This window comes from Mesoplodon mirus (genome assembly GCF_964341445.2).
Source record: "Mesoplodon mirus genome assembly, chromosome: X".
Classification (NCBI taxonomy): domain Eukaryota; kingdom Metazoa; phylum Chordata; class Mammalia; order Artiodactyla; family Ziphiidae; genus Mesoplodon; species Mesoplodon mirus.
In genome coordinates, this window is record NC_138981.1 from 28,149,894 (window position 1) to 28,162,826 (window position 12,933).

The 12,933-nt window shown below is 38.0% G+C and overlaps 1 protein-coding gene and 1 pseudogene across 2 annotated transcripts in view; one reads left to right on the forward strand and one right to left on the reverse strand.

The window, feature by feature from the left end:
- The window catches only part of IL1RAPL1 (interleukin 1 receptor accessory protein like 1), a gene marked incomplete at both ends in the record, with an annotated part of 1,118,841 nt that overhangs the window by 798,198 nt on the left and 307,710 nt on the right, over positions 1-12,933 (forward strand). The window lies entirely within an intron of this gene.
- On the reverse strand, positions 1,216-2,173 carry LOC309796472 (very long chain fatty acid elongase 5-like; annotated as a pseudogene). Its single transcript has 2 exons — positions 1,607-2,173; positions 1,216-1,484 (listed from the first exon to the last, which is right to left on the reverse strand). The product of its transcript is annotated as a very long chain fatty acid elongase 5-like (transcript).

Below are 12,933 nucleotides of genomic sequence, written 5' to 3' on the forward strand. Positions count from 1 at the left end.
TTTTCAAAAGAAGTTTGTGTCAAAACAGATAGCAGTACAGAAATCAATCCAAATCTAGACCCTGGCAACCAGTTCCCCACTGCTCATCTATGGGACTCTGTCAAATAGTAAACATTTAATCATCTCTCTTGGAAAATATATATCTGCTCTCACAAGTGGAAAGCAAAATGGGCTTCGTCTCCTGTATAAAAACACTTAGCACTTCTGAACTTTAAAACGGCCTACTCATCCTACACACTTCCTAAAATCTTGAAGACAAAGAATATATATTTGAAGTTTCATCAAGACTGCTTTAGAACCCCCCTCCCGTTTTACATTATTCATAGTGGCACTCAATAAAAAAAAAAGATCTATTAAAAAGTTAAACTGACTGTTCCACTAGATTTGAACCTGCCTGATTTAAAGCCAATATTACAAAACTGAAGGTGCCGATTTCACATGTACAAGTCACTTGACATTATGTGTCACACGATAGTTTCATAAATTACCGTCTTTGATTTTTCTGAACGGAGCTCTTAGAAATGAATAAAAACTTGAAACATACCCTAATTTAAACTAATTAGCTTTGGGCCCTACCTTTTAAATTTTAAGGCATGTGTGTTTCTCTACTGTAACAACATTATACAAATTTACAATCACATGCATGATCTACGTTAAAGAAAAAGTGTGGGGCTTCCCTGGTGGTGCAGTGGTTGAGAGTCCGCCTGCCGATGCAGGGGACGTGGGTTCGTGCCCCGGTCCCAGAAGATCCCACATGCCGCGGAGCGGCTGGGCCCGTGAGCCATGGCCGCTGTGCCTGCACGTCCGGAGCCCGTGCTTCGCAACGGGAGAGGCCACAGCAGTGAGAGGCCCGCGTACCACAAAACAAACAAACAAACAAAAAAAGTGTGGATTACAGTGTTATTAAATTGTGAATCACAATTCAGCACCTATCATGCTATAACTAATAAGGCAACAGCAGTGTTGTATACTAAAACAACACGTTCTCCACAGTCTAGCGCAGGGGTCGGTGAGAGCCCAGAAATGTTAAAAATCTTGTGCCTACTTGGGTAATCTGTCTACATTTTCTAGGGGTTTGGAACTGATGGAAGAGGTCCTACGTGAGTCACACTATTGTAGGCCAACTAGTTACAGCACCTGTTAACGAGCATTGGGCACAATTCATATGTGTTTACAATCAGACGACGTGGTTCATAAGATGTCAACCCTTGGGCCTTACGCTGCTTCCTCGGCTTCACATTGTTTTCCAGGGAAGAAAAGCTGCTGGTGTGGCCGTTTACGGCCGTCACGTAGCCGTTCTGGTGGTCCTTCTGGTGTTCTCTCCTCCGGGAGGCCCCCTTCTTGTTGTAGGTCTGAATATAGAAGTTTGTGAAGAGGGCAACCAGAGAAATCATGTATCCAATCTGTAAATACAACCAACCAAGAGGGAAGGCGCACGGCATGGCTAGATGACCCCGCAGATGATGGATGATGGCCAGCACAAACTGAAGCAGCTGCCCTTGAGTGATGTACTTCTTCCGCCAGAGCTACAGCCTCATGGAAGGGACGGACGACAGACTGTAGTACGAGTACATGTGGACGTGGATGAAGCTGTTAAGTGTGGCACCAAAATAAGAGTGGCCACAGAGGACCCAGTTCATCACGAACCACCAGATGTTGAGCATGGAGGCGCGGTGGTACATGTGCAGGACTGTGATCTGGTGGTTGTTCTTGCGCAAGATGAAGAAGAAGGTGTCCATGAACTCGATGAGCTTGGAGAAGTAGTACCACTAGAGCACGCAGGTGATCTTCATGTCTGCTTCTCCTCCACTGCGTGTGCCCTGACAGAAGAAGTTGTACTGGCCCTCCCATACTCCCGTCGCTAACTCACAGAACATAGAGAGAGAGAGCAGTGTGCGTCCAAGGGTATACACCACTAAAATCCCCCAGCAAGAGAACGGCTGCCTATTCTTCGTATATTTTGGTCCCAGCCATACAATTAGCAACTATAGCATGGAGCAGAGCAAAGTGGGATATACTTGTCCAGAAGAAACCATCCTTTTAGTCTGGGATCTCGGGGGCGGAGCAATGCTGGTAATAGGTACTAGGTGCTGCATCAGAGTGTTCCATTTTAAAACCTCTTAGGCCGAGGGCAGCTGTGGCTCCGAGAAGCGGCGAGGCGGGGTTGGCGGCGGTGTCCAGAGCCAGCTGAGCCAGGAGGCGGCGGGAGGGAGGCACTGGCCAGCAGGACCCGCCACCACAAATTGATATTCATAATGTACATATATAACTTACTAACTCCGTACCATAAAAATGACATCTACTGTGCTATTCAAAAGAATAATGGTGAGATTAATTTTTTTAAATATCAATTCATTGTACCACGTGGTTGGTATGTACTTGTAATTTAACACAAATATAAAGAATATGAATACCTTTTTTTCAGTTCTATCAATAGGTCTTTGAGTGAGTATATAAATTCATTTGTAAATGATACCAAATCTAAATTTGAATTCTTCAATCTAAGCCATGGGCCAAGGGGTATCTTGCCCCTCATCCTTCTCCAAATACCATGGAATTGCCTCTGACCTCACCTCAGTTGACTTATTACTCTTAAGCTGTAAAATGATTTGTAAGGTCCCATCCATATCTAACATCTCATGGTTTTGAAGACATTCTCTTCATAGTTATTTATGATGTTACAAACATAGGATAAATTTCTTTGGTGAAAACAGTCTTACTTGACCTTGATGTACCACTTGGCATTTTTGGAAATAGAGCAACTCTTCTGCTGTGTTGTTTCAGAGAAAACAAATTCCCATATTATCCCAAACTCTTCAGTATAAGGCTATCAGTATGTTTAATTCTTCATGAAGTTAAGGTTTTTTGTGATGTGGTGCCAGGAAATAATTTTGTGATAAAACAAACACTTGGTTTACTAGAAAATACTGGCATCCTACAAACATGAATTCATTAGAGAGGAATTCTGAGCTGCAGCTTTCATAAACTAAAATAGCTACGCTAGTTAATGTCCCAGAAGTTCTTAGTAAATATAAAGTACAAGAAACTGTCAGTGCTTCAAAAGCAGACATAATATCTTATCCTTTTTATAACCTCAGTTATTAACTAGAACTTGCCACATAGTAGGAGACCGATAAGAACGTTCATGGATTGGAGTGTTAAGTCATTAATTTTCAAACCTGTATCCTTTAAATAACAAAGGATTGTCTTCTATTATTTCTCAAAAAGGTGGGTATGTGGCCCATAGGTTTCTTACCTTTGCTTTACATTCCTTTAGAGCTATGATAAACTAAAGCATTTTTTAGGAAAAGTGACTTCTAAAATATTTTTGTTAATGTTTCAAATGTGCAATTGTAGTGTGAAGATCATCAGGGCATAGATAAGTGCCTGTGGCATCCATTTTTTATAGTGGCAACCATTGTTTATGTGTTTCAAGTGCTGCCTGCAGAATTTTTTCTTATATGAGAAATATAGGTAAATCAACATTTTAAAGTCTATAGGATCTAAAAAATACAACAAACTAGTGAATGTAATAAAAAAAGAAGCAGACTCACAGATATAGAGAACAAACTAGTGGTTACCAGTGGGGAGACGGAAGGAGGCAGGGGCAATATAGGGGTATGGGATTGAGAGATACAAACTATTAGGTATAAAATAAACTATAAGGATATATTGTACAGCACAGGGAATATAGCCAATATTTTATAAAACTATAAATGGAGCATAACCTTTAAAATTGTGAATCACTATATTATACACCTGTAACTTATATAATATAATATTGTACATCAAGTATACTTCAATTAAAAAAAAAGTAAAATAAAAGCCACATGAGGCTAAAATGAAAACATATACCTATGCAAATACAAAAAAAAAAGTGTAGGAGATTGGAATATTGTTTATGACTAGAAAAATTTGACTTTTTATTACTAGATACTTATATGCATGTCACATGCAATATAATATTTGATTATGAAACAATTTTAGATTAATTAAGGTGAATTAATTGATATTCATGAAATAACCATGACTGCTACAAGATGGCCATTTGGAAACGTGCCCTAAGACAGGGATCTGCAGACTTTTTCTAAAGGGGCCAGATAGTACATATTTTAGTCTTGTGAGATATACAGTTTTAGTCCCAACTACTCAGCTCGGCTTTTGCAGCACAAAAGCAGCCACAGACAATGCAAAAAAGAATATGCATGGCTGTGTTCCAATAAAACTTTTTTTTTTTTTTTTTTTACAAACACAGGCATGGGCCATAGATTGCTGACCCCTGTCCTAAATAGCCATTGACCTCATTCAATTTTAAGAATTTGAAACTTTTAGCAAAAATGTTACAGTTCTTCATATAACTTGTAAGAACAGTAATTTTTTTTAAATAAATGAATGAATCTCAAAAAAGGAGCCTAAGTTTCATTTTCATTATTTGAATGGAAACATGATTTTTTCTTATATTTGATTATACATGTATTGAGCTAGACTTACTTGCTCTTATTACTAGACTAGCTGTTATTAAATATACTTAGATAGTAATTTTTTAGATTATTTTCCCTAGAATATACTCGAATCTTGGACAGATGTCTCCTTATCATTGAACTTTAGGTTTCATGTCTGTAAAATAAAGGGTTAGTCATGATTTCTCTAAGGAATCTTCAAACTATACAATTCCATGTTTCTATGGGTGTCATATCATTTGCCAGTAGGAACAATGTCCTTGTTTAGAGACTTCTTTTAAAATTCTTTTATTGAGAATGTCATTTCTCCAAGAGATCTTATTCTCTTTGAAAGTCACTTCTAGTTTCTGTATGAAAAAAAAATGTCTTTTAAAATCAATACCAGTGAAAGTTAATCAGGGATAGAATGATTACAGGATGCCTTGCTTATCATTGGAAAGCCAAGATAGTTATCTCTGTGATTATCCTCACATCTGATTTGAAAGGACAGAGGGGCAGCTTTTCTGGCCATCCCACTCTTACTTTGTGAAATGTCCCCACTATAATCCCTTTGTAAGATGGCTGCCTGCCTTTATTACCATATTCTAAAGAGATTAACCAATATTATGCCCAAGTGCCCAGGATATCCCCAGCCCTACTTCCATCTTAAATTTATCACAGATTCAACATAGTCATAAAGGGAATAATCAGAAAATCTTCTCACATCTCATCTCATTATATTATTGTGCATAAGGAAAAAATAGTTTTAAAGTATAGAGAAGAATTAATCGGGTCATGCAGCTGCTTCCCAAATGTTCAATTTCTGTCTCCATTGCCTCCATTATTTTTCTCCCTGAAATGCAGAAATTATTCATATTGAGGTACAACAGTTCCCCGCCCCGCCACAAACCAAGTCTTCAATGCCTGCTTCTTTATTAACGCATAATAAAAGGTAACCGTAAGGATGTCGATGCAAGTGGCGGGCAAAGATCACCAGGTTTCTTCTTCATACAACCCTCTGCTGGGTTTTGCCTTCCCAGCAATCCCATGTCTGTGGGAACTGGCTTTTCCTTCTCCCTCCTCCCTCTGAATGGTTACAGTGGAAGCAAACACATTTTTACAAAGTGACCCCACCTCATCTGTAGAGATATAGCCAGAGGTTGGCTCCTGACCCAGGCTGAGCTAATCTGAGTCCATTCTCAGGATTTTAGAGTTAGAACTGGGAAATGATCATCCAGTGAAACTTTGAGCTCTTAAATGGAAATGTTGCAAACTCACAGGCTGTTGGCAGTAGATATTTTCTGACATGTGCTTTAGAAATAGAACCAAAAAGTGATTCTACCGGTGGGGGTGTGGGTGTGGAGAGAGAGAGGGAGAAAAGGAATGAAACAAATATATAATGAGAGGCAGAGTTGAGATATGAAGAGCAAATTCTGGTTTCTCCACAGTTTTTGGATAAAGCTCCATCTCACACCATCACCCTGCCCTTGACGTTGTGTGAGATAGCCATATATGCATCTAAGAAACTACCTTTTGCTAAAACTAGTTCAAACAGGTTTCCATAACTTAAAACCAAAAGAACTAATTGTGAAGTTTATTTTTTACTGTAAACATTCTATGAAATATAGACTATAAATATAATGCTTACAAAAATATTCTTTTATGGTGCTAAATTACTGAACAGAATTAATTACCCACAAGATACTCCCCAGAGAAAGAGATCACAAAATGTGTGTGTGTATAATATTTTTTTTCAAAAAATAAGTTTTGAGTGTCTTCTGTGAACCAGGCCACAGTGGTAGGTAGGCAACAGTGAACAAATACAAAAGTGTCTAGTCTATTGGGGGAGAGATATATTAACAAAATACTCACAAAAATTAGTAAATGATTAAAGGCTATGGAAAATTCTATGGCGGAGAGGTAAGAGACAGGGAGCCAGGTAGAGAAAGCAACATATGTGAAGGCCCTGTAGCTAATTCAAGCAAAGAACTCCAGTGTTGCTAATCCAAAGGATTTTTTTCATAAAGCCATTTATTAATTAGGTCCTGAAAGCATCACTTCTGTTTTCTGATTACCATATTTAGCTCTCATGTAGGAAGAGCATTTTTTGTTTGTGTTCCAAATTTACTTCTCAAATAGTTTAAGACCCCTATTTCCTTACCATTATTCAAGAAAGACATGTAGTATACGATGTTATTTGCATCATCAATTTGTTCAGCAAACTTTCTTTGTAGTCAGATCAAAAAAAAATGATCTCAGGTATATTCATGGTTTTACCATGGATCCGTGAGTGGATTAGTGAAATCCTCCTTAGAGAGCTGCGATTGTGGTAGTGTTCCAGCACATTATTCCAGGCCACCAGCTCCATCTCACTCAGATAGGGTCCAACAAAAGTATGTGAGCCCAGAGCCATGGAAATGTTCATCTCCATCAAAAGTTAATAGGAAAAGACACTCTCTTTAGCAAGATTTACTTAGGAAAGCAGCATGCAGTGCTTTCTTGGGCTAGCATCCCTCTGTTCTTAAACCACAACGAATGCTACTGTAACATTTCGGTAGTAATCTAACAAATGGTGTCAAAGATATAAGAGAGAAAAATTATACTTTGTGATTTCTCTAGGTTTCTGAGCAATGCATGAACTCTAACTGTGTACACAAAGAACTGTACATTTAGTTGCCATGGCACTGCTTATCTGTTGTCTTTAGGAGGAATAAAAGGGTACTTTAACTACTGTGACTCATCCCCCTAGGTATAATTGATAAAACTACCTTTCCTAACTTTGAACCAGAATCCTTCAACGGGCAAAGACTTTTTGTTGCTTTTGTTGTTGTTAAAGAAAAGATACTTGTTCACAAACCTACACTTAACCCCGTTCTCGACAATTGATAGCTCTAAGCAAAGATCACAGTTTACTGAATCTAACTAATAATTCACATATAATAGATGGACAACAAATCAAATGGCTGTCAGGGAAATAGCATTTTCCCAACATGTGTCCTCTTGAGTTACTATGTCTAAGCACTGACGAATGCTTGCTACTAATGACCCCTGGCATTAATAATGAGGCTCTAATCAAACATCTGTTACATAATCTGCCCTTGATAAGAAATACTTAGTGTTCCTTAGCATATGGTCAGGGGAGAGTCCAGTGAGTATTAGGTATGTGAATTTAAAAATTCCTCATTATGCACCTTAGTGATGGAAAGTATGAGTGATTCTAGGACAAACGTGAGAATCCATGTTGTATACTTATAGGTGTGACACCCTCGCATAATTATTAAGACTCTCCTCTGTGCTCTCATAATACTGTGCCCATGCTTCCATCATGACACTTTTCACTTTGCTTCATAATTTTCTTTCTACATCATTGAGTTACCAGCTTTTAGAAGTAGAATAGACCATTATTATTATTGCTGTTGTTATTATTATTCTTGATTACCAAGCGCCTAAGAAGGAAGGGCTCAATACATGCTCGCTGTATTATTCTCAAAGAATCTACTTTGAGAAAGCTGTGTTCATAATGTCTTAACATTCTGCAAGAGATACAAACAGATGAAGGAATTAAGTCTGAGAACCATGGATTACTGGATGTCCAAGATCAGCTCTCTTCTAGGGAAATGCCCTGGGTTGAGGTTAGCCTAGTAATAATAACTCTGATTTCACCTTATCCAGAGAAGCTTAGGAGAAAACACCCCAGGATTCAGAATGCTCTTTTTAATTTTTTTTTTTTTTCGCGGTATGCGGGCCTCTCACTGTTGTGGCCTCTCCCGTTGCGGAGCACAGGCTCCGGATGCGCAGGCCCAGCAGCCATGGCTCACGGGCCCAGCCGCTCCGCGGCATATGGGATCCTCCCAGACCAGGGCACGAACCCGTATCCCCTGCATTGGCAGGCGGACTCTCAACCACTGCGCCACCAGGGAGGCCCCTCTTTTTAATTTTTTATTAAATTATTGATACCTTTGAGAAGACTCTAGAAGCTACACTTTTGGAAGTCCTTAGGAGCAAAGACAAGTTATTTCCTGGACCTGGCATATATTTCAGAATGAAACAAATGAAACATCCTAACAAATTGTCTTTTTTTTCCTTTTTTTTAATTGAATTATAGTTGATTTACAATATTGTATTAATTTCTGCTTTACAGCAGTGATTCAGTTATAATATATATACTTTTTGTATTCTTTTCTATTATGGTTTATTAAAGGATACTGAATATAGCTCCCTGAGCTATATAGTAGGACCTTGTTGTTTATCCATTCTATATATAATAACACATCTGCTCACCCCAACCTCCTACTCCATCCCTCCCCCAACCCCCTCCCCCTTGGAAACCACAAGTCTCTTCTCTATGTCTATGAGTCTGTTTCTGTTTTGTAGATACATTCATTTGTGTCATATTTTAGATTCCACCTATAAGTGATATCATGTGGTATTTGTCTTTCTCTTTCTGACTTACTTCACTTAGGATGATAATCTCTAGTTGCATCCATGTTGCTACAAATGGCATTATTTCACTCCTTCGTATGGCTGAGTAGTATTCCATTATATGTATCACATCTTCTTTATCCATTCATCTGTCAATGGACATTTAGGTTGTTTCCATGTCTTGGCTATTGTGAATAGTGCTGCTATGAACCTAGGGATGCATGTATCTTTTTGAATTATAGTTTTGTCTGGATATAGGCCCAGGAGTGGGATGGCTGGGTCATATGGTAGTTCTATGTTTAGTTTTCTGAGGAACCTCCATACTGTTTTTCACAGTGGCTGTACTAACTTACATTCCCACCAACAGTGTAGGAGGGACTCCTACATCCTCTCCAGCATTTGTTATTTGTTGAGTATTTAATGATGGCCATTCTGACCAGTGTGAAGTGGAACCTCATTGTAGTTTTGATTTGCATTTCTCTAATAATTAGCGACGTTGAGCATCTTTTCATGTGCCTATTGGCCGTTTGTATTTCTTCTGTGGAAAAATGTCTATTTAGGTCTTCTGCCTATTCTTCTTTTTTATTTTTTTAACATTTATTTATTTCATTTATTTATTTTTGGCTGTGTTGGGTCTTCGTTGCTGTGTGCGGGCCCTCTCTAGTTGCAGTGAGTGGGGGCCACTCTTTGTTGCGGTGCGCAGGCTTCTCATTGCGGTGGCCTCTCTTGTTGCAGAGCATGGGCTCTAGGTGCGTGGGCTTCAGTAGTTGTGGCTTGCAGGCTCAGTAGTTGTGGCTCGCAGGCTTAGTTGCTCCACGGCATGTGGGATCTTCCCAGACCAGGGCTGAAACCCGTGTCCCCTGCATTGGCAGGTGGATTCCTAACCACTGAGCCACCAGGGAAGCCCCCTTCTGCCTATTTTTCAATTGGGTTGTTTGTTTTTGGTTCTTGAGTTATATGAGCTGTTTGTATACTTTAGAAATTAAGCCCTTGTTGGTCACATCATTTGAAAATATTTTCTCCCATTCTGTAGGTTGTCTTTTCATTTTGTTTATGGTTTCCTTTGCTGTGCAAAAGCTTGTAAGTTTGGTTAGGTCCCATTCGTTTATTTTTGTTTTTATTTATTTTGCCTTGGGAGACTGACCTAAGAAAACACTGATTCGATTTATGTCAGGGAATATTTTGCCTATGATCTCTTCTAGGAGTTTTATGGTGTCATGTCTTATGTTTAAGTCTTCAAGGCATTTTGAGTTTATTTTTGTGTATGGTGTGAGGGTGTTTTCTAACTTCATCGATTTACATGCAGCTGTCCAACTTTCCCAACACCACTTGCTGAAGAGACTATCTTTTTCCCATTTTATATCCTTGCCTCCTTTGTTGAAGATTAATTGACCGTAGGTGTGTGGGTTTCTTTCTGGGCTCTCTTTTCTGTTCCATTGCTCCATATGTCTGTTTTTGTGCCATTACCACACCGTTTTGATTACTATAGCTTTGTAGTATTGTCTGAAGTCTGGGAGAGTTATGCCTCCTGCTTTGTTCTTTTTCTTCAGGATTGCTCTGGCAATTCTGGGTCTTTTATGGTTCCATATAAATTTTAGGATTCTTTGTTCTAGTTCTGTGAAAAATGTCATGGGCAATTTGATAGGGATCACATTAAATCTGTAGAATGCTTTGGGTAATATGGCCATTTTAACAATATTAATTCTTCCAATCCAAGAGCATGGGATATATTTCCATTTCTTTGAATCATCTTCAGTTTCCTTTATTAACATTTTATAGTTCTCAGCATATAAGTCTTTCACCTCTTTAGTCAGGTTTATTCCTAAGTATTTTATTTTGGGAGGTGCAATTTTAAAAGGTACCCTAACAAATTGTCTTTAATCAGGTAACTCCCTGACAGAAATGAGGCAAATTTTTCATCACTAATTTTGCCTTTGCAATAAAATTCCTAAGAAAGAAGTTAATTTGGCAATGGTGAAACAAAAAATTCTGCAGCACCAACACTGCAGATACAAATGGTACTGAAGGTAGTAAAGTTGAGAAGTATGCATCTTTTATCTTTAGTAGTAATTTTTATATTAAAAACTCACCACCCAAACTGTACTAAAGTTATTGTAGGTTATACAAAGGTTTTGAGAAATATGAATGTGATAATGTAAAAAGGATTAAAATTTTATATTCTGTGAGATTTTATAATTTATTTTTCTTCCATGATATAGAAACAAGTATTGAAATCTCAAAGTTATTCTACATAGTAATGCTGTAAATACAATAATGTATTATATTTAGAAAACTTGACTGAATTTACTACTTAGAAAAGTAAGTAGTAGTATTTTGCATGGTTTAATGGTTGGCCTTCTAAACAAATGCATTTAGTTCCTATTCTCCCATGATAACCTCTATGTTATCTTGTATAATTCTTTGTGATCTTTGTTCTGTGTTTTAGTTTCTCTAACCACATCTAATTTTTTTTTTTTGCGGTATGTGGGCCTCTCACTGTTGTGGCCTCTCCCGTTGCGGAGCACAGGCTCTGGACGCGCAGGCTCAACGGCCATGGCTCACGGGCCCAGCCGCTCCGCGGCATGTGGGATCTTCCCAGACCGGGGCACGAACCCGTGTCCCCTGCATCGGCAGGCAGACTCTCAACCACTGCGCCACCAGGGAAACCCTTAATTTTGATTTAATTAAAAAATCAGATCCCTCCCTGTGACAGACTGTGGACCTCTTCCTAGCTTGGTGGCCATCCCAAAGTCATTTCTGTATCTTCCATTCCCAGGTGGCCTGCAGTATTCATCTGGAATCCATTCAGTCCTGTTTGCATTCAACAGTACTCAGTATATTGAGGAAATTTTCCATCTTCTTTTTAAAAAATATCTTAATATACCTAAATTATGGTATAGTAAGACTCCATTAATTCAAGCTAATTGGGGAGAAGGTGACTTGAATTTATAGGGAAAGAGTTTGTTGTCGTAGTTGTCTTGCTGTTGTATAATTTAACTTTAGTGTTTTTACTTGGAGTGATATCTGAAGTCAAGAGCTGTGGAGTGGCTTTCTATTAGAGAGCCTTCCTGTTTACTAGGTAACATGGTATTTGAATGTAAGGAGGGACCTCTCATAGGTTGAAAAAGTTTGTTGCCCTTAGTAAGCTGAGTGATCTCTGAAACCTTGTTTACATTCTCTAACAGCATATTAAATTTATTAATAAGAAAAAGCATACCATAAATAACGTTCCTATTTTTGTGTCTCAAACAATGCATAAATTTTCTACCTTGATCTTGTAAGAAAAAAAAGTTCAAACAGAATAATATTATGTGGGAAACTTATGTAAACTTATGCTATTTTACCCAGAAATCTTAAGAATCACCAATACACCTGTCTAACTGCTGGTGTCTCATTTGAAATAAACCATTTAACCGTCCATAGAAAGTAGTTTCTCCAGATATTATTTAAATGGATACCAGTTTTAAATATTTAACTTTTATATACCTTTTGTCTTATTATTCAGTTTACACTTTGACTTTTTAAAATGTTAAGGGTGCATTGAAATTGTACATTTTAGGTTTAAATAGCTGAATCATAGGTGGACAGCTATTAAAAATATGCCCTATTACGAGAACTTGTATAGTGACAGGAATAATATCAGTGAATGGCTGAATTAGATTACGACCTTTAACTAAACAAGCACTTCTTATAATTATGATTGTCTTGGGGATAATGTATGTGACTATGACATTTGTTTCCACCATGATTTTATACCTATTTGAAAAGACATGCCATACGTCACAGGTATTCAGTTAAAATATTTCAGTGTAATTATAGCTAATTAAATAATACAATCACAAAACTCCATTCAAAAAATATTTGGTACAAATCTAAAGCATACTAAAAGGAGTAAAGTTTAGTGTGAAGGGTCAGATAGCACTGCCCTTGCTCTTCCCAAGAGATTCTAATCATTGTCAACTGAACTTCTAGATGTTAATTAATGTGACACAAAAATCAAGCCCTGTCTCCCCTTACTTTGACTAATTATACATTTATTTGAGTTTTAAGTTCCTTCCATTCAATTTCAAAA